This window comes from Hemiscyllium ocellatum, chromosome 19, assembly GCF_020745735.1.
Source record: "Hemiscyllium ocellatum isolate sHemOce1 chromosome 19, sHemOce1.pat.X.cur, whole genome shotgun sequence".
Classification (NCBI taxonomy): domain Eukaryota; kingdom Metazoa; phylum Chordata; class Chondrichthyes; order Orectolobiformes; family Hemiscylliidae; genus Hemiscyllium; species Hemiscyllium ocellatum.
This window is the reverse complement of record NC_083419.1, coordinates 73,407,444-73,430,349: the sequence shown is the minus strand read 5'-3', so window position 1 is coordinate 73,430,349 and position 22,906 is coordinate 73,407,444.

Below are 22,906 nucleotides of genomic sequence, written 5' to 3'. Positions count from 1 at the left end.
CACACACCACCGTACACCACCACATTGTTTCCTGCCATTAAGCAGATATACACAGATACCCATGCACAACCATCAACCGCCACCATGTCTCCTGCCATGAAACAGATGTACTCACATACAAACACATACCAGCCTCCACCACCAATCTGTCTCATGCAATTAAGCAGATATACACAGAAACACATAGACACGACACTACACCACCCAGTTGTCTTCTGCCATTGGTATATGTACACAGAAACACACACACAACATTCCAATACCACCCTGCAATTCAACAGATATATACAGAAACACACACACCCACACACACTCAACCCTCCACTACCACCCTGTTACCCGCCATTAAACCGATGTATGCAGAAGGACACACACACAACCCTCTACCACCACCTTATTTCATGCCATTAAGTAGATAACACACAAACACACATACTACACTACACCACCAGCCTGTCTCCTGCCTTTATACAGACATGCACACAAACACACTCACACAACCCTCCACCACAACCCAGTCCACTGCCATTAAACAGATATACGTAGAAATACACAAACACACAACTGTTAAAGACCACATTGTTTTCTGCCATTAAACAGATATACACAGAAACGTGCACACAGACAGAAAACTCCAGAACAACATCTTGTTGCATGCCATTAAGCAGATATACACTCACACACACGCACAACTCTCAACCGCCACCATGTCTCCTGCCATGAAACGGATATAATCAGAAACAAACACATACCACCCTCCAACACAATATTGTCTCCTGCAATTAAACAGGTATATACAGAAAAACACACACACACGAACCTCCACCACTGCAATTAAACAGATATACACAGAAACATGCATACATACACAACCCTCCACCACCACCCTGTCTCCTGCCAGTAAGCACATAGACACAGAAACGTAGACACTCTACATTCCACCACCACACTGTCTCTTGCCATTAAATAGATATATGCAGAAACACACACACGCAAACCACCCTCCTCCACCACTGTCCTGCAATTAAACAGATACATACAGAAACATATGCACATATTTCCAGCACGACCCTGTCTCCTGTCATTAAGCAATTATACACAGAAACACACACACGCACACGACCCTCCTCCACCACCCTGTCTCCAGCCTTTAAATAGATGTATACAGAAACACACGCAGACAACACTCCACGGACACCCTGTTTCCTGCCATTAAACAGGTACACACAGAAATGCACACACAATCCTCCATCACCACCCTGTCTCCTACGATTAAACAGATATACACAGAAACACGCACACACCACCCTCCACCACCGCCCTGTCCCCTGTCATTAAACAGATATGCACTGAAACACACACACACACCCAACCCTCCATCACCAACCGATCTCCTGCAATTAAAGAGATATACACAGAAACACGCACATACTCCCTCCACCATCACCCTTTCCCCTGCCATTAAACGGATATAGACAGAGACACAGACCCATACATCGCTCTACCACCACCTTATCTCCTGCCATTAAACGGACATACACAGAAACACACACACACAACCCTCCATCACCAACCTGTCTCCTGCTATTGAGCAGATATACACAGAAATGCACACACAATCCTCGACCACCATCCTGTCTCCTGTCATTTAATAGATATACACAGAAACAAACACACACAAACTCTCGAACACCACCCTTTCCCCTGCCATTAAACGGATATAGACAGAGACACAGACCCATACATCGCTCTACCACCACCTTGTCTCCTGCCATTAAACGGATATTCACAGAAACACACACACAACCTTCTATCACCATCCTGTCTCCTGCAATTGAGCAGATAAACACAGAAATGCACACACACCACCCTCTTCCACCACACTGTCTCCAGCCTTTAAATAGATGTATACAGAACCACACGCACACAACACTCCACGAACGCCCTGTCTCCTGCCATTAGACAGGTACACACAGAAATGCACACACAATCCTCCATCACCACCCTGGCTCCTGCCATTTCACAGATATACGCAGAAACACGCACACACAACCCGACATCATCACCATGTCTCTTGGCATTAAACAGATATGCACTGAAACACACACACAGCCCTCCACCACCACGCTATTCTAGTACCAATGAACAGATATACAAAGAAATACGCACACAAAACCATCGACCACCAGCCTGTCTCCTGCCATGAAACAGATATACACAGAAACACACACATACAGAAACCTCCACCGCCATCCTGTTTGCTGCCATTAATCAGATACACACGCACACATACACTACGGTGATTAAACAGATATAAGCAGAAACACACACATCTCAACACCAAAACCCTGTCTCCTGCCATTAAACATACACAGAAACACACACACAACCCGCCATCGCCCCATTGTTTTCTGCCATTAAACAGATATACACAGAAACACACACACACACGCGCGCGTACACACAACCTTTGAACAGCAATTAGTTTCCTGTCATTTAGCAATTAAACAGATATTTACAGAAACATACAGATAACCCTCCATCATCACCTGGTCTCCTGTCATTAAACAGATATATACAGAAACACGCACACCCATTCCTCCAACACCACACTGTCTCCTGCAATTAAACATTTATACACACAAACACACACACACACCAACCTCCTCCACCACCCTGTCTCCTGCCATTAAACACATATACGTAGAAATACACACACCACCGTACACCACCACATTGTTTCCTGCCATTAAGCAGATATACACAGATACCCATGCACAACCATCAACCGCCACCATGTCTCCTGCCATGAAACAGATGTACTCACATACAAACACATACCAGCCTCCACCACCAATCTGTCTCATGCAATTAAGCAGATATACACAGAAACACATAGACACGACACTACACCACCCAGTTGTCTTCTGCCATTGGTATATGTACACAGAAACACACACACAACATTCCAATACCACCCTGCAATTCAACAGATATATACAGAAACACACACACCCACACACACTCAACCCTCCACTACCACCCTGTTACCCGCCATTAAACCGATGTATGCAGAAGGACACACACACAACCCTCTACCACCACCTTATTTCATGCCATTAAGTAGATAACACACAAACACACATACTACACTACACCGCCAGCCTGTCTCCTGCCTTTATACAGACATGCACACAAACACACTCACACAACCCTCCACCACAACCCAGTCCACTGCCATTAAACAGATATACGTAGAAATACACAAACACACAACTGTTAACGACCACATTGTTTTCTGCCATTAAACAGATATACACAGAAACGTGCACACAGACAGAAAACTCCAGAACAACATCTTGTTGCATGCCATTAAGCAGATATACACTCACACACACGCACAACTCTCAACCGCCACCATGTCTCCTGCCATGAAACGGATATAATCAGAAACAAACACATACCACCCTCCAACACAATATTGTCTCCTGCAATTAAACAGGTATATACAGAAAAACACACACACACAAACCTCCACCACTGCAATTAAACAGATATACACAGAAACATGCACACACCACCCTCGACCACCACCCTATCTTCTGCCGATAAACAGATACACACAGAAACACACATACAACCTTCCACGAACATCCTGCTTACTGACCTTAAACAGATATACACAGAAACACACATACGTACACAACCCTCGACCACCACCTTGTCTCCTGTCAGTAAGCACACAGACACAGAAACACAGACAGTCTACCCTCCAACGCCACCCCGTCTCCTGCGATTGAACAGAAATACGCAGAAACACACACACACACAACCGTTCATGACCACCTTGTCTCCTGATATTGAACAGGTATACAAAGGAACACACACACCACCATGTCTCCTGCCATTAAGCACATATACACAGAAACACACACACACAACCCTCCACCACCAACATGCCACCTGCCAGTAAACAGTTATACACAGAAATACACACACAGCACCCTCCACCACCACTCTGTCTCGAGCCCTTAAATAGATATACACAAAAACACACACGCACACAACCCACCACAACCAACCTGCCTCCCGACATTAAACAGATAGACACAGAAACCAATTCACAACTCACCACCATCACCCTGTCTCCTGCCATTAAACAGATATACACACAAACACACACACATCCCTCGACCACCACTCTGTCTCCAGCCCTTAAACAGATATACACAGAAATATGCACACACACAACCCTGCACGACCACCCTGTCTCCTGCCATTAAACAGATATATACAGAAACTCACGCACAACCCTCCACCATCGTCCTGTTTCCTGCAATTAATCGAATATACACAAAAACACACAGTTACGCAACCCTCCACCACCACCAGTCTGTCTCCTGTCATTAAGCAGATTTATACAGAAAAAACACGCTCATCCCTGCACCACCATCCTATCACCTACCATTAAACAGACATACACTGGAAATAAAACACACACATAGACACCCCCCCCCCCACCACCACCACCACCAAAATTCTGCCTCCTGGCATTAAACAGATATACACGGAAACACTCACACAGACACACACACAGACACACACAAAGACACACGCAAAGACGGACACACACACCCCTCCACCACCACCCTGTCTCCCACTAGTAACCACATAGACACAGAAACACAGACAATCTACCCTCCACCATCATCCTGTCTCCTGCCATGAAACAGATATATGCAGAAACTCACATACACACACGCACAAGCCTACACAACACTCCATGAACACCCTGCCTCCTGCCATTGGACAGATATACACAAAAACACACACACACCAAACTGTCTCGTGCCATTATTAACCACATATACACAGAAACAGTCACACACACACTCACTCACACAAACGTCTTTGACCACCCTGTCTCCTGTCATCAAACAGTTATACACGGAAATACACACCCACAAACCTCCGCGAAATTTACAGCTGGGTGAACAGCAGTTACCATGCAATTCGGCAAGATTTAGGAAGCATAGGATGGGGATGAGCATATTAGGAATGTGGAGATTATTCAAGGAAAAGCTCCTGAGTGTCCTAGATAAGTATGTACCTGTCAGCATGAAGGACGCTGTAGAGCGTTGCAGCCATTGTTTACAAAGGAAGTGGAATCTCTGGTCAAGAGGAAGAGGGAGGCTTATGATAGGATGAGATGTGAAGGCTCAGTGAGGGCGCTTGAGCGATATAAGGTAGCCAGGAAAGACCGAAAGAGAGAGCTCAGAAGAGCCAGGAGGAGACATGAGAAGTTGCTGGCGAACAGGATCAGGGTAAATGATAAGGCTTTCTATAGGTATTTAAGGATTAAAAGAAGGACAAGACTAAGAGCAGTGCCAATCAAGGATATTAATGGAAAGTTGTGCCGGGAGTCAGTGGACATAGGGGAAGCAGTAAATGAATATTTTTTGACGGTATTCATTCGAGAAAACGACAACGTTGTCGAGGAGAATACTGAGATATAGGCTACTAGCCTAGGTGGGATTGAAGTTCACAAGGAAGAGATATTAGAAATCCAGCGGAGTGTGAAAATAGTTCAACCCCTGGGCCGGATGGGATTTATTCTGGGATCCTCTGTGAAGCCAGGGAGGAGATTGCCGAGTCTTTGGCATTGATCTTTAAATCGTTATTGTCTACAGGAATAGTGTCAGAAGACTGGAGGATAGCAAATGTGGTTCCCTTGTTCAAGAAAGGAGTAGAGACAACCCCGGTAATTATAGACCAGTGAGCCTTACTCCAGTTGTTGATAAAGTGTTGGAAATTTTTATAAGAGATAGGATTTATAATCATCTGGAAAAGAATAATTTGATTATGGATCGTCAGCACGGTTTTTTGAAGGTTAGGTCGTGCCTCACAAACCGTATTGAGTTCTTTGAAAAGGTGACCCAGCAGGTAGATGAGAATAAACCGGTTGATGCGGTGTATATGGATTTCAGCAAGGCGTTCGATAAGGTTCCCCACAGAAGGCTACTTTACAAAATGTGGAGGAATGGGATCGTGGGAGTTTTAGCAGTTTGGATCAGTAATTGGCTTGCTGAAAGAAGTCAGAGGGTAGTGTTTGATGGGAAATGTTCATCCTGGAGTCCAGTTACTAGTGGTGTGCTGCAAGGGTCGGCATTGGGTCCAGTGCTTTTCGTCATTTTTATAAATGACCTGGATGATAGAGTAGAAGGGTGCGTTAGTAAATTTGCAGATAACACCAAGGTCGGTGGAGTTGTGGATTGTGGCGAAGGATGTTGTAGGTTACAGAAAGACATAGATAAGCTGCAGAGCTCAGCTGAGAGGTGGGGAATGGAGTTTAATGCGGACAAGTGTGAGGTGATTCACTTTGGTTGGAGTACCCGAAATGCAAAGTACTGGGCTAATGGCAAGATTCTTGGTAGTGTAGATGAGCAGACAGATATTAGTTTCCAGGTACACAGATCCTTGAAAGTTTCCACCAAGGTTGACAAGGTTGTTAAGAAGGCATACAGTGTTTTAGCTTTTATTAATTGAGGGATCGAGTTCTGGAACCATGAGGTCATGCTACAGCTGTACAAAACTCTGCACTTGGAGTATTGTGTTCAGTTCTGGTCACCACATTATGAGGAGGATGGGAAAGCTTTGGAAAGGGTGCAGAGGAGATTCACTACGATGTTGCCAGGTATGGAGGGAAAGTCTTCCGAGGAAAGTCTAAGCGACTTGAGGCTGTTTTCGTTGGAGAGGAGAAGGTTGACAGGTGACTTAATAGAGATATATAAGATAATCAGATGGTGAGATAGGGTGGACAGGGAGAGCATTTTTCCAAGAATGGTGACGTCGAGCATGAGGGGGCATAGCTTTAAATTGAGGGGTGATAGATATAGGACAGATGCCAGATGTAGTTTCTTTACTCAGAGAGTAGTAAGCGGAAGGAATGCTTTGCCTGCGATGATAGTAGATTCGCCAACTTTAAGTTCATTTAAGTCGTCATTGGACAAACATATGGATGTACATGGAATAGTGTAGGTTAGATGGGCATCAGATTGGTATGACAGGTCGGCACAACATCGAGTACCGAAGGGCCTGTACTGCGCTGTAATGTTCTATGTTCTATGAACACACTGCCTACTGACATTAAACAGATATACGCAGAAACGCAAATGCATACACAACCCTCCACCACCACCCTGTCTACTACCAGTGAGCGCAAAGACACAGAAACACAGACACTATACCCTCCACCACCACCCTGTTTCCTGCCGTTAATCAGATATACACAGAAACACACACGTACAACCCTCCACCACGACACTGTCTCCAGCCCTTAAAACAGATATACACAGAAACATGTACACAAACCTCTACCACCACCCAGTCTCCTGCCCTTAAACAGATATACACAGAAACACACATACATGCAGAACGCTCCACGCCACCCTGTTTCCTGCAATTAATCATATATACAGAGAAACAGACACTCACACAACCCTCCATCACCACCAGTCTGCCTCCTGTCGTTGAGCAGATAAATACAGAAAAGCATACACATCCCTTCACCACCATCCTAACACCAGCATTAAACAGACAGACTCAGAAAAAAATACACAAACAACCCTTCACCAACACTCTGTCTCCTGCCATTTAACAGATATAAACAGAAACACAAACACACTAAATCCTCCAGCACCACCCTATCTCCTAGAAGTAAGCACTTAGACACAGAAATACAGACATCAACCCTCCATCACCACCCTGTCTCCTGCCATTAAAAGGATATATGCAGAAACACCCAAACACAACACTCCATGAGCACCCTGCCTCCTGCCCTTAAACAGATATACACAAAAACGCACATACATACACAGCCTTCCTCGACCAGCTTGTCTCCTGCCATTAAATAGATATACGCAGATACACACACACACTCAAAATATTCCATGAACAACGTGCCTCCTGTCATTAGAAGAATCCACAAACTCAACAAACAGTTCTTCCTAGCCATATCAGAGTTTAAAGACAGTAAGTACAAAACACTTTCATGTACTTACCCCCACACTCGTGGCTCCTCAACTATTCCAGAATCTTCTATAGGCTGGCGGACGCCATTACACATGTGGCCTCCACAGCGCCCGCGGCACCAAAGGCCGCCGCCGACCGTGACGTCACTTCCGCCCCCACCGACCTCGGAGCCCCCGCGATCGCCGCCCCAACAACTGCCCCGGTGACCACCACACACACAACCGCTTCCACGATCGCCGACGGACCCGCGAACCACGCGGCCACCGGGAATGACCACCACTCCTCCGTCGCTGCAACCATTTCCGCCCCTCCGGTTGCCGTCGGCGCAGCCACTTCCGCCCCCACTGACATCACTAACCTGCAGGAGCACAAATCCTCAGGTTTCCCCGCCCCCACGCCGTCATTCGTCACTACGCGTAACCCCGCCCCCACGCAAAACTTCGTCACCACAAATAACCCCGCCCCCACGCCGTCTTTCGTCACTTCACTTAACCCCGCCCCCACGCTTATTTCCGTCACGACGCATGACTCCGCCCCCACATCGAGCAACGTCACCACGTCTAACTCCGCCCCTACTTCGATCTCTGTCCCCGCCCCTAACCCCGCCCCCAGCCCCAGCTCCAGTCCCACACCAGGTCCTAGCTCCCAGCCTTGCCGGATTTTCACCATCCCTCCAGATCTCCCCCTCTCTGAGGATGAAAGATCAGTCCTCAGCAGGGGCCTCACCTTCATTCCCCTACGCCCTCGGATTAATGAGTTCAACACGCGGCGAGATATTGAACAATTTTTCCGCCGCCTTCGCCTCCGTGCCTACTTTCACAACCAAGACTCCCGCCCACCCTCTGACGACCCCTTCTCCCGCCTCCAACACACCCCATCCACCTGGACACCCCGTGCTGGCCTCCTACCCGCCCTCGACCTCTTTGTAGCCAACTGCCGCCGTGACATTAACCGACTCAACCTGTCCACCCCTCTCACCCACTCCAACCTCTCACCCTCAGAACTTGCAGCCCTCCACTCTCTCCGCTCCAATCCCAACCTCACCATCAAACCCGCAGACAAGGGAGGCGCGGTGGTAGTTTGGCGCACTGACCTGTATACCGCTGAAGCCAAACGCCAGCTCGCGGACGCCTCCTCTTATCGCCCCCTTGACCACGACCCCACCTCCCACCACCAAACCATCATCTCCCAGACCATCCAGGACCTCATCACCTCAGGGGATCTCCCATCCACCGCCTCCAACCTCATAGTCCCACAACCCCGCACCGCCCGTTTCTACCTCCTGCCCAAAATCCACAAACCTGCCTGCCCCGGCCGACCCATTGTCTCAGCCTGCCCCTGCCCCACCGAACTCATCTCCCAATACCTCGACACGGTCCTGTCCCCTTTAGTCCAAGAACTCCCCACCTACGTTCGGGACACCACCCACGCCCTCCACCTCCTCCAGGATTTTTGCTTCCCCGGTTCCCAACGCCTTATTTTCACTATGGACATCCAGTCCCTGTACACCTCCATCCCCCATCACGAAGGACTCAAAGCCCTCCGCTTCTTCCTTTCCCGCCGCACCAACCAGTACCCTTCCACTGACACCCTACTTCGACTGACTGAACTGGTCCTCACCCTGAATAACTTCTCTTTTCAATCCTCCCACTTCCTCCAAACTAAAGGAGTTGCCATGGGCACCCGCATGGGCCCCAGCTATGCCTGCCTCTTCGTAGGATATGTGGAACAGTCCATCTTCCGCAACTACACTGGCACCACCCCCCACCTTCTCCTCCGCTACATCGATGACTGTATCGGCGCTGCCTCGTGCTCCCACGAGGAGGTTGAACAGTTCATCAACTTTACTAACACCTTCCATCCCGACCTGAAATTCACCTGGACTGTCTGACTCCTCCCTCCCCTTCCTAGACCTTTCCATTTCTATCTCGGGCGACCGACTCAACACAGACATCTATTATAAACCGACTGACTCCCACAGCTACCTGGACTACACCTCCTCCCACCCTGCCCCCTGTAAAAACGCCATCCCATATTCCCAATTCCTTCGTCTCCACCGCATCTGCTCCCAGGTGGACCAATTCCAACACCGCACAGCCCACATGGCCTCCTTCTTCAAGGACCGCAAATTCCCCCCAGACGTGATCGACGATGCCCTCCACCGCATCTCCTCCACTTCCCGCTCCTCCGCCCTTGAGCCCCGCTCCTCCAACCGCCACCAAGACAGAACCCCACTGGTTCTCACCTACCACCCCACCAACCTCTGCATTCAACGTATCATCCGCCGCCATTTCTGCCACCTCCAAACGGACCCCACCACCAAGGATATATTTCCCTCCCCTCCCCTATCAGCGTTCCGCAAGGACCACTCCTTTCGTGACTCCCTCGTCAGATCCACACCCCCCACCAACCCAACCTCCACCCCCGGCACCTTCCCCTGCAACCGCAGGAAATGTAAAACTTGCGCCCACACCTCCACACTCACTTCCCTCCAAGGCCCCAAGGGATCCTTCCATATCCGCCACAAGTTCACCTGTACCTCCACACACATCATCTATTGCATCCGCTGCACCCGATGTGGCCTCCTCTATATTGGTGAGACAGGCCGCTTACTTGCGGAACGCTTCAGAGAACACCTCCGGGCCGCCCGAACCAACCAACCCAATCACCCCGTGGCTCAACACTTTAACTCTCCCTCCCACTCCACCGAGGACATGCAGGTCCTTGGACTTCTCCACCGGCAGAACATAACAACACGACGGCTGGAGGAGGAGCGCCTCATCTTCCGCCTGGGAACCCTCCAACCACAAGGTATGAATTCAGATTTCTCCTGTTTCCTCATTTCCCCTCTCCCCACCTTGTCTCAGTCGGTTCCCTCAACTCAGCACCGCCCTCCTAACCTGCAATCCTCTTCCTGACCTCTCCGCCCCCCACCCCACTCCGGCCTATCACCCTCACCTTGACCTCCTTCCACCTATCCCACCTCCATTGCCCCTCCCCCTAGTCCCTCCTCCCTACCTTTTATCTTAGCCTGCTTGGCTACTCTCTCTTATTCCTGATGAAGGGCTTATGCTCGAAACGTCGAATTCTCTATTCCTGAGATGCTGCCTGGCCTGCTGTGCTTTGACCAGCAACACATTTGCAGCTGTGATCTCCAGCATCTGCAGACCTCATTTTTTACTCCTGCCATTAAGCAGATATATGCGGGAACACAGACAACCCTCCATGACCACCTTGTGTCCTGCCATTGAACAGATATACACAGAAACACACACACCACCACCCTGTCTCCTGCCATTAAGCACATATACACCAAAATGCACACACAACCCTCCACCACCACCCTGTTCTCCTGCCATTGGGCAGATATACAAACGCATAACCTTCTACCACCACCCTGTCTCCAGCCCTTAAATAGATATACACATAATCACACACACACACCCCTCAACGATAACCATATCTCCTGCCATTAAACAGAGATACACAGAAACACACACACACAACCCTCCAGCACCACCATATTTTCCTTCCATTGAGCAGATATGCACTGAAATACACACACAATCTTCGACCACCACCAGTCTGTCTCCTGTCATTAAATAGATATGTACAAAAACACACAAAAACCTGCACCATCACACGATCACCGACCATTAATCAGACATACACAGACAACACTCCATCAACACTCTGTTTCCAGGCATTAAACAGGTATATACAGAATTGGCTGGCTGACAGAAAGTGGCTGTAGATGGAATGTATTCTGCCTGGATGACAGTGTTAAGTGGGGTCTCTCAGGGCTCTTTTTGTACTTGGGCCTCTGCTCTTTGTAGTTTTTATAAATGACTTGGATGAGGAGGTTGAGGGTGGGTTAGTAAATTTGCAGAAGACACAAAGTGTGGAGATGTCATTGAAATTATAGAAGGCTATGCAGGCTGCAGCGCGACATAGAATACAGATCTGGGCTGAGAAATACCAGATTGAGTTCAACCTTGATGAATGCGAAGTGATGCATTTTGGAAGGTGGAATTCGAATGCTGAATATAGGATTAAAGAGAGGATTCTTGGCAGTGTGGAGGAACAGAGGGATCTTGATGTGCAAGTACATATATTCCTCAAAGTTACCACACAATTGGATAGGTTTGTTAAGAAAGCATATGGTGTTTTGGCCTTCAGTAACAGGGGGTAGAGTTTAAGAGCCGTGAAGTTTTGCTGCAGCTCTACAAGTCGCTGGTGTGGCAATACTTGGTATATTGTGTCCAGTTCTGGTCGCCCTACTATAGGAAAGATACAGAGGCTTGGGAGAGGGTGCAAAGAAGGTTTCCAGGATGCTGTTTGAATTGGAGGGCTTGCTTTATGAAGAATAGTTGAATAGACTCGGTCGTTTCTCTCTCGAGAGGAGGAAGAGAGGAGACCCGATAGAGGTGTACACAATAATGAGAGGAACAGATATAGTCAATAGCCAGAGAATTTTCCCCAGGGCAGGAATGACTGGTACTAGAACTCATAGTGTGAAAATATTAGTTGGAAGGTATAAAGGAGACGTCAGAGGTATTTTTTTTACACAGAGAGTTGAGAATGTATGGAATGCATTATTACTGGCCGTGGTGGAAGCGGAGTCACTGGGGACACTTAAGCGACTGCTGGGCATGCACATGGATAGCAGTGATTTGAGGGGTGCGTAGGTTGTTACTATATTTTACATTAGGATTAAATCTAGGCATAACATCGTGGGTCAAAGGGACTGTTCTGTGCTGTACTTTCTATGTTCTATGTTCTCTGACAAGTGTGAGTCGACCTCTGACACAATAATGGAACTGCAAAAGATGTTTAAAGACTTCATTGAGTTGCAAAGTTGTCAGCACAATAAGTCTGTTTTGGTCATTGTTGATTTTTTTTTTCCTTGATGGGTTGAAGCTTACCTCACTTCCAACGCTCCTGCTCAAATTGTTGTAAGTATCTTACTCAAGGTGAATATTACCTGCTTTGGTATTTGCTTTTGTCTACGTTCTGACAATGCCCCCCATTTTATTGGAGATATAAATGAGGAATTATGCTCTCATTTTGGGATCCACCACCAACTTCATTGTGCGTATTGGCAACAGTCTGCAGGGCTCGTGGAGCATGGTGACCAGAATCTGAAAACTAAATTTACCAAATGGACTTCTGAGACAGGTCTTTGTTGTGGTTCTGTTCGCCGAGCTGGAAGTTTTTGTTGCAAACGTTTCGTCCCCTGGCTAGGAGACATCATCAGTGCTCTGGAGCCTCCTGCGAAGCGCTTCTTTAATGTTTCATGAAACATCAAAGAAGCGCTTCGCAGGAGGCTCCAGAGCACTGATGATGTCGCCTAGCCAGGGGACGAAACGTTTGCAACAAAAACTTCCAGCTCGGCGAACAGAACCACAACAACGAGCACCCGAGTTACAAATCTTCGCACAAACCTTGAGACAGGTGTTTCCTGTTTTAGGATGGAGTCTCTGGTATTGTTCCAGATGAACTCCTGTGGGGAAAACTCGCTTGTCCCCAGCCGAAATCATCCGAGATCGAGCTGTCCTCTCGCCTTGGGATGATGCCTCCTCCCCTATTCCTTTCAAACACATGACTGACAATATGTCCTCCTGTGTTCTATATTTGACCAAAGTTTTGGGAGATCCTCACTCTAATGTCTGTGCTGCTCCCCTCCCTCAACATTATCCTAAATGTTGAATATCCCAACTCTTTTATTCTTATCATGATTTGGACAAGCTGCAGCCTCCAATCTCAATGGCAAGCGCCCTTCCATGTTTTCATCAGCCTGACTGCTGTTAAGGTCACTGGACATTCCGCCTGGGTTCACCTTCATCATTCCAATGTCATTAGATGAGCCCCTTCCGGGGTCGGGTGGGGGGTGGGTGGATTGTGGTGGTGGACGTGATGGAGATGGAGACGATGGGGCCTGGAAAACGAACCGGAATCAGTTGGTAACAAACCAGACTACCACGAAAGAGCGGCATGTTTCGAATCATAATCCTTCTGTATTACTTACCCTAATCCTTAATTCAGAACGGCCATTATGATGAAGGTCGAACTTACCCTGTTATGTGGACTCGTTGTCGCTGGCATTAGTACTGAAGAGGGGGCTGTTTACCTGTGTGATCCTGAGCAACCAGAAACTGTGTACTAAGTGCGAAGTCGTTCACTTTGGTAGGAATAACAAGATGATGGATTACTGGGCTAATGGTAGGCTACTTGGTAGTGTGGATGAGCAGAGGGATCTTGGTGTCTATGTACACAGATCTCTGAAAGTTGCCACCCAGGTAAATAGTGCTGTGAGGAAGGCATATGGTGTACTGGGCTTTATTGGCAGAGGAATTGAGTTCCGGAGTCCTGAGGTCATGTTGCAGTTGTATAAGACTCTGGTGAGGCCTCATCTGGAGTATTGTGTGCAGTTTTGGTCGCCATACTATAGGAAGGATGTGGAAGCTTTAGAACGAGTGCAGAGGAGGTTTACCAGGATGTTGCCTGGAATGGTAGGAAAATCTTATGAGGAAAGGCTGAGGCACTTGGGGCTGTTCTCATTGGAGAAGAGAAGGTTTAGGGGAGATCTGATAGAAGTGTATAAGATGATTAGGGGTTTAGATAGGGTAGATACTAAGAACCTTTTACCGCTAATGGAGTCAGGTGTTACTAGAGGACATAGCTTTAAATTAAGGGGTGGTAGGTATAGGACAGATGTTAGGGGTAGATTCTTCACACAGCGGGTTGTGAGTTCATGGAATGCCCTGCCCGTATCAGTGGTGAACTCTCCTTCTTTATGTTCATTTAAGCGGGCATTGGATAGGCATTTGGAAGTTATTGGGCTAGTATAGGTTAGGTAGGACTCGGTCGGCGCAACATCGAGGGCCGAAGGGCCTGTACTGCGCTGTATCCTTCTATGTTCTATGTTCTATGTTTAAACTGAAAAGATGTCCTTACGTGCCCGAGAAACTGATTCCTTCGATGCATGGAATGTTACCAAGAATGATTGCCGCAATGGTCAACTGCATCAAGAAATTCAGACATTTCATTTACAGAACAAGCCGCAATGGTCTTTACCCTGTCAAGATGTTTTGTGCCAGTTTGATTTCAGTTATCCTTTCGGTGTTCCTAGTAAGCGTTGCCTCTAGTAAATCGGCACGTTGCAAAAGAAAAAGGGGGAGATGTCGTCCTTCACTAACAATTTGTTTTTGCAAAGTCATCGTAAAATATTCAGTCAGCATGAAGTGGTCTGTTACACCCTCACATCAGGAAAGGGATCTTTGACCCCTTTTCCCCCTCCTGAATCCCTACTATGGAGGATGGAATACCGGTTAGGCATTTATGAGATATAATTTTTCCTTTGATTATTACTTATCCCCATCTGCTAGCCTTTGCAATTCCTATAAAAATTCCGGGGAAGCCTATCCAATTTGTTACAACTGTACAGGATGGGGATACACTGAAGTGAATGTGACATTGTTTATTCCATGTGCCTTGGTCCAGTGTACCAACTGCTTCTGCTTCCCTGTGGTCCCTCGCATCTCATGCATATGCCTACTGGAGGAGTGTGTCTCTATTATTGTGGATATTCAGCTCTTTGTGGTGTTTAATGGCACACACCTTACTATGAGATCCCTAATGGCACCTCCACCTTCTCAATTGTGGGATGGAAGGAACCAGTCCGGGACAATAATCACACCTCTTACTGAAAGACCCACCACTTTTTATTGAACACCTTACACCCTAAGAGCCCAGTGCGACCATATATTTCAGCTATGGACGACCCATATTTTCAGTGTAGTCACAAAGACAGGCCTACTTCATATTGGGAAGCTCCCTCCATTATCTAAACTAAGCCTGGATATTATTTTTGTCAGCCAAGATAAAGCGACTGTCTTCATTGTTCTTACTGAAATAGCTAATCCCTGTGCTGTAGCTGTAGGGGCAGTTTTCATAACTACTGTTCCCTGACCAACGACCTGGGAATGGTGCTGGGTTTCCCTACTAAACGTCCACTTTGACCTGTATTCTGCGTGCATTGGAGGGGTGGTATGGCTTTGGGTAACAGTAAAGCTCAGTTTCTGACTTACATATCTCAGTACCTTTTCCTGAGGAGGATCTGCAGGAATTATTAGCCATCAAAATTGAAACTATCTTATTTGTGGTCTAACCCGCTTTATATGATGGGGATTACTGACCTCATAGAGAACATTTCCAAACAGGTAGGTAACATTTTCACCTTCGACAATCAAATGATAGAAGCCACTGCATGGCGAGATGATGTGGGCTGCTCTATCCACGACTGTCCCCCGAGAACAATATGGTGTGGGATGGTATAGCCTAGAGTGTTCACTTGACAATGGCATGGTGTGGGCTGTTGTACCCAGAGTGTCCCCTTGACAATGACATGGCGTGAGCTGATGTAAGCCGGAGTGTCACTGTGTCACTGACTTAAATGGAGTGTCATTGAGCATGGGATCGAGGGATCGAGCATGGGAACTGGCCCTTTGGCCCAAACTGGTACGTGCTGACCATGTTGCCCACTCAACTAATTCCAATTGCCCACATTTGAACTATATCGCTCTCAACCGTTCCCATCAATGTATCAATTCATCTTTTACATGTTGATATTGTACCTACCTCAACCACTTTTTATGGCAGCCCATTCCATTTCAAAAAGATTCTGTGCATAATGAAGTTGCCCCGCAAGTCCTTCTTAAATCTTTCCCCTCTCATCTTAAAACGATGCCCTGTAGTTTTCAGTTCGAAATCTCTGGGAAAATGACTCTACGCATTCATCCTATCTATGGCCCTCATGACATTATGCATCTCCATAAAGACACGACCTCATTCTCCTACATTCCAAGGGGTGATATCCGAAAATGGCCCACCCCTCCTTATAACACTGGCCTATTAGTCCAGATAGTATCTTTGTCAAATTTCTTTGCACTCTTTTCAGGTTAATAGGATGACGAAAACTGTACACAATACTCCAAGTGGGGCCTCTCCAACGACTTAGAGAATGGTAGCATAATGTCCCAACTCTATGTTCAATGCTTTGAACGATGAAGGCCAGCATGCTAAATGCCTTCTTTACTGCCCTGTCTACCCGTGATGCCTCTTCCAGTGAAATATGGACGTGTGGTCCGAGGTGTCTGTGTTCCACACACTCCTCAGAACCTTATCATTTACTGTATTAGCTCTATCAATGTTTTACTTTCCAAAGTGTAACACCTCCGACTTATCTATATTTAATTGCTCACTTCCACATCAGATTAAAATCCTTTTATTATTTCTGATTACGTTGATTGCTATCAAGGATACCTCCTAATTTTGTATCATCCATAAATGTAGTAACCTTCTTGGGAGTACTTGGGAGTACTTGTTGTGCAGTTTTGGGACCCATATCACAGAACAGATGTACTGACCTTGGAACTTGTTCAGAAGGGTTTCACGAGGATGGTGAACCTCCTCTGCACCCTCTCCAAAGCATCCACATTATTTTGCTAGTGTGGCCACCAGACTGTATGCAGTATTCCAAATGTGGCTGAACTTGTCTTATACCACTGTAACACGACATGCAAATTCTTATATTCAATACCAGGTCCAATGAAGGAAATCATGTCGTACACCTTCTTCAACTATCTACTGATCTGCCTTGCCACCTTCAGGGAACAATGGACCTGAACAACCAGATGTCCCTGTACATCAATTTTCCCCAATACTTTTCTATTTACTGTATAGTTCGCTCTTGGATTGGATCGTACAAAATACATCACATCACATTTGTCCAGATTGAACTCCATCTGTCATTTCTCTGCCCATCTCCCCAATCTACCTATATTCTGCTGTATTCTCGGAAGTCCCCTTCACTGTCTGCTACTCCACCAATCTTAGTGTCACCTGCAAAGTTGCTAATGGAACAAGTTACACCTTCCTCCAAATCATTTATGTATACCACAGAAAACAATGTCCCAACAAAGGCCCCTGTGGGACACCACTGGTCACAGATCGCCATTTTCAGAAGCTCCCTTCCATTATTACTTTCTGTCTCTTGTTGCCGAGCCAGTTCGCTACCCATCTAGCTAGAAAACCCATGCAACTTCACCTTCTTCATCAGCTTACCATGGGGAAATTGATCGAATGCCTTCCTAAAGTCCATCTGTATAACATCTATATCCCTTCCTTCATCAATCAACTTTGTCCACTCTTCAAACAGTTCTATTAAGTTTGTAAGCCATTACCTTACCTGCAGAAAACCATGCTACCTAGCACTGAGAAGTCATTTTATTCCAAATGGGTATATATCCTATCCCTCAGTATCTTCTCCAATAGCTTCCCTATCACTGACGTCAGGCTCACAGGTCTGTAATTTCCTGGATTATTCCTTAAACAAGGAGACACCATTAGCAATTCTCCATTCCCTAGGGACCTCCCCCCGTGATCAAGGAAGCTGCAAAAATATCTGTTAAAGCCTTAGCAATTTCCTCTCTCGCTTCCCTCCGTAACCTTGGGTAGATCCCATCCAGGCCTGGGGACCTGGCCTTCTAGACGTCTTTTGGAAAAACACAACACTTTCTCCCTCCTTATGCAGACTTTACCAAGAGTAATCAAAGATCTATCCCTAACCTCAAAATCCACCAAGCCTGTCTCCTTGGTGAATACCAATGCAAAGTACTCATTAAGAATCTCTCCTGATTTCTCTGCCTCCAAGCATATCTTTCCTGCTTTGTCCGTGAGTGGACCCTTTCTCGATCTACCCTCATACTCGTTATATGTGACCAAAAAGCTTTAAGGTTTTCCATAATCCTGCTGGCTAAGGATATCCCATGACCCTTTTTCCCCCTCTTAATTCCTCACTTCAGAATGGTCCTGCTTTCACAATATTCTTCCAAGGCTTCCTATATCTTTATTCACCAAGATGTTATGTACACATTCTATTTCCTGTTAGCTAGTCTCACAATATCACTTGTCATCCATGGTTTCCTAACCTTGTCATTTATATCCATAATTTTCACAGAAACATATCTCTCCTGAACACTAATTAACCTCTATTCAAAAGCCTTCCACATATAAAATGCAGGTTTCCCTTCAAACAGCTGTTCCCAATCCACGTTCCCCAGCTCTTTCTGAATTGTGCTATAGTTGGCCTTCCCCCAGTTTAGCGCTCTTTCTTTTGGACCACACTCATCTTTCTCCATGACTTTTCTAAAACTGAAGGAATTGTGATCATTATTCCCAAAGTAATCCTCCACTGTAACTTTCACCGCCTGGGTGGGCTCAGTTCCCAACACCCGGTCTGGCATGGCCGCTTCCCGAGTTGAACTATTTCTGTACTGCTCTAGAAAATGCTCCTGGATGGTCCATGCAAATTCTGCTCCATCTAGATCTCTGACACTAAGTAAATCCCAGTCAATATTGGGAAAATTAAAATCTCTTATCACCACCATCCTGTTGCTCCCACATCTTTCTGTGATCTATCTACATATTTGCACCTCGATCGGTGTTGGGAGGCCTGTAGTACCATCCCAGCATTGTTACTGCACCCTTTCTATTACTGAGCTCTAGCCATACTGCCTCACTGCTCTAAGCTTCCATGGTGCACACCTTCAGCACAGCTGTGATATCTTCTTTGACCAGTGGTATTTGTCATCCACCACTTTTACCTTCCTCTCTGCCCCGCCTGAAGCATTAATGTCCCGGGATATTTAGTTGCCAATCACGCCATTTCCTCAACCAAGTCTCAGCAACAACAATGACATTGTATTCCCAGGTACTATTCCAAGCCCTAAGTTCATCTGCCTTACCTTTGTTACTTATATTAAAACTACAAGTCCCTCTGTGTTCTTTCTCCGCTTCCTGCCTCCTCTTCCCCTCAGTCATGCTGATTTCATTATCTAGTTACTTTGGCTTTAGTTACTATCTCCTTTCGGTTCAGCAAATAAATTTGTTTCCCGCTCCCCTGCCACATTAATTTAAACCCTTCCCAACAGCGTTAGCAAATGCACTCCATCGGACATTGGCTCCACAATGTAGATGTAGACCGTCTATGAGATGTAGATCGTCCATATGTAATAGTCCCACCTCCCCCAGAAACGGTCCGATTATCCCAAAAATCGGGACCCCTTCCTCCTTCACCATCTCTCAAGACACACATTCTTCCTGATTATTCGATCATTCCTAATCTGACTAGCACTTGACACTGGTAGCAATCCTGGGATTACTACTTCCGAGGACCCACTTTGTTAAGTTGGTTCCTAACTCCCTAAATATTTCTTGTAGGACCTCATGCCGACGGCACATTAATGTGGTGAGAGATCATTCAGGCACGAGAAGTAATAGGGATACTATATTAGATTGACAAATGGGCTATAACTCCAAATAATGATGATCTTGTTCATGTTGATCATGTTTTTTTGAATGTACTGCGCATTGTAGCCTGCACGCCTTACTCTGTCCAAGTTTATTTTTCACCCTTTGATCTGTGTCCTTGCTTACTGTCATCTGCCTGTACTGATCGCAAATAAATCTTTCACTGGACGTAGGCACTTGTGACAATAAATCTAATAAATTAATTATTTCTCACCCTAACAGTGACTCTTTTTAGAAATATGTGAAAGTCGCTAACCCTCACGTTTCAGCGCAATCATCCCTCTTTATCCCCTAGCACGACAGATTAAATACTCAGTTACATCACTGTCTCCTCATGGATTCATCATGTCATGCATTAGACTACGAATAGTTGCTTGAATTGTGTCTGTGTTAATGAGATCGAGCGTTACAAAGGATATCATACCTGTTAGCAGTGCCCCAAATATCTCTCATCAAGATCCTACAAATACGGGAAGACCGCTTTACTTATGGATTTGAGTCAGATTACAATGAAGGGCAGCATACTATATAAGATGCTAATACTTACGGCCTTGGATGTGCTATTTTTGGTGACTCATGATCAAGGACATTCAGGTCCTTTTGAGAAACAACACTTCTCAACCTTCTACAATTTAATCAATACAAAATGAGACGCATGCTGTTTATTTCTCACATCGAAATTATTTCTAAGCCTTGCAAATTGTTGCGGTTCAAACACCGAAACTTGTGATATCCCATGAGTAACTGCCTTCAGTCCATAAAAGTGCAAGCTCTGTATTGCTTCCACTGACCAATTCTCAATCCATGTGGTATATCCAGATCACCCGGTCTGCATCTTATTAATGTAATCTAATTTCCTTTGTGCATTTGTCAGCAACAATGTAAAAATGTATTCTGAAAATTCATATACACCAATCCCACTGGTTCACTCTTGTGGATGTATCAACTAACAAAAATTCCACAGGTTTCTCAACGATGATTTCCGGTTTCTAAATCTAAGTTGGCTGTACCAAGTCACATCATGATTTTCCAAGTGTTGAGTGATAAAATTTCTCATAAAAGATTCTAATATTTTCCTCAGACATAAGGTACTTTTTTTTAGTTTTACTTCCCACGCCGGTTTTAAATATTTGGGATTACAATAACTACTTTCCAGTCTGCAGGAACGAGAATTTCCAGAGTCTAAAGAAATGTGTAGGGTAATCAATACTTCTTTCTTGTCGTTATAACATTTAAAAGACATCTGGATAAGTACATGAATAGGAAAGGTTTGGACGGATTTGGACCAACCGTGGGCAGGTGGGAGTAACTTAGTTTGGAATTGGAATAGTCAGCATGGACGGGTTGGACCGAAGCGTCTGTTTCTGCCCTGTATGACTCTATAACTCATTCACTAGCTTTAATGCCACTTCCCTGAAAACTCGGATGGAACTCATTTGGTGCAATAACTTGCCAACCTTCAATTCAATTAGTGTTTGAGTAAGTTAACTTTATTAATTCTAATTATGTTCCTATTTTCACCAATCAATCTGTCCCAATTATTTCTAGTAGATTTTCGGTACCTTCCATTATGGAGACAGCACAAAGATACTACGCTCAGCAGCGGGCAGAGATGAATTCCGTCACTGTGTGAATACATTGGAACACTACAATTTGGAGATGATGGACGTGGCACCCATTCCTGCTCAGAAAGTTCTAGAATCAAGACAGGTCAATTAAACTGTTTCTTCCTGGTCACTGACAGCATAGTCCTCTCCCTCGTGTGAGCTTACAGGTTATGCTGAAAGTCATTTTAGAATCAAACTGATTTCACACTTTGCACCTGGCATAGGTCCAGGTCGAGGTAAGAAAAAGTTTGTGATCAAAATATGTGGAACGAGAAGAGTTGCCAGAAGAAAATTGTAACTGGAAAGGTGTGGTTGATGGTTTATTCAGAAACAGTATTGAGGCAGAAGTGAAGACTGGGGATATTGTGAAGGTAGGAATGGACAGGTTTTGTGGCAGACGGAATATTGAGATATAAATCAGTTCAGGATAAAATGGAGTAATTGTGGTAATGAACACTTTTGTTTCTCCTCAGACGTTTGTAAGCAAATGATATGAAATTCATGGCATAGAAATGGAGATTGTGGTTGATAGCGAAGACAATAGTTTGGATCTTTGCCAAATATGCACTACAGAGAAAAAGATGACATTCACAACGGGTTAGAGAATGAATAAATGGGCAGAGATAGACTCACCAGGAACACCAACAATAGCGAAGATGGGATAGTAGCCTGCTTGAATAGTCATCATTACATAGCGTCAATCGAGATGTTGTTACTACAGCGAAGTCTCCTCCACCACAACAACTTCCAATATAAAACTGCTTCTGGGCGCAACTGCCCTGAACATGCACAAGAAATACGTATTTCCCTGGATTTTACTCTCACAGCTCTTAGCAGTTCATTGCTTATCGTTTACACAATGCAGTTCTATAATCTGTTTGTAAAGATGCAAACAT